At 46.1% G+C, this 382-nt stretch overlaps 1 non-coding gene across 1 annotated transcript; it reads right to left on the bottom strand.

Annotated features, from left to right (window-relative positions):
* On the bottom strand, nt 1-163 carry LOC116373116 (U1 spliceosomal RNA). Its single transcript, XR_004209514.1, has one exon. It is a non-coding gene; the product is annotated as a U1 spliceosomal RNA (small nuclear RNA).
* Between the last annotated feature and the right edge of the window lie 219 nt (nt 164-382).

The raw sequence follows: 382 nt of genomic DNA, 5'->3' as shown, positions 1-382 counted from the left end.
CAGGGGAGAGCGCGAACGCAGTCCCCCACTACCAGAAATTATGCAATCGAGATTTCCACATTTGAGAAATTCGCAGGGGTCAGCACAGCGGAGTGCAATGGCTGAGCCTCGCCCTGGGTGAACCGCCTTCTTGATCACGGTGTCTCCCTTGCCAGGTAAGTATGAGTTGTACACGTTGGTAGAGGAGCACTCCTTCCAGGACAAAGGTGTTTGACTCACGGTTACCACTTCTACTACTGATAATACCACATCATATTGAACAAGGTTTAATGACATTTACGAATACAGTTGCGGACAAGGCGAAGAAAAAGCAATACATTTTGTTTTACTATATTATATCACGGTCCGAATTTTCTCCCATCATGCAACACGGTAGAAATTC

This window comes from Oncorhynchus kisutch, unplaced genomic scaffold (assembly GCF_002021735.2).
Source record: "Oncorhynchus kisutch isolate 150728-3 unplaced genomic scaffold, Okis_V2 scaffold4019, whole genome shotgun sequence".
Taxonomy (NCBI): domain Eukaryota; kingdom Metazoa; phylum Chordata; class Actinopteri; order Salmoniformes; family Salmonidae; genus Oncorhynchus; species Oncorhynchus kisutch.
Note: the sequence above shows the minus strand (reverse complement) of the source record. Positions and strands in the feature narration are given on the sequence as shown.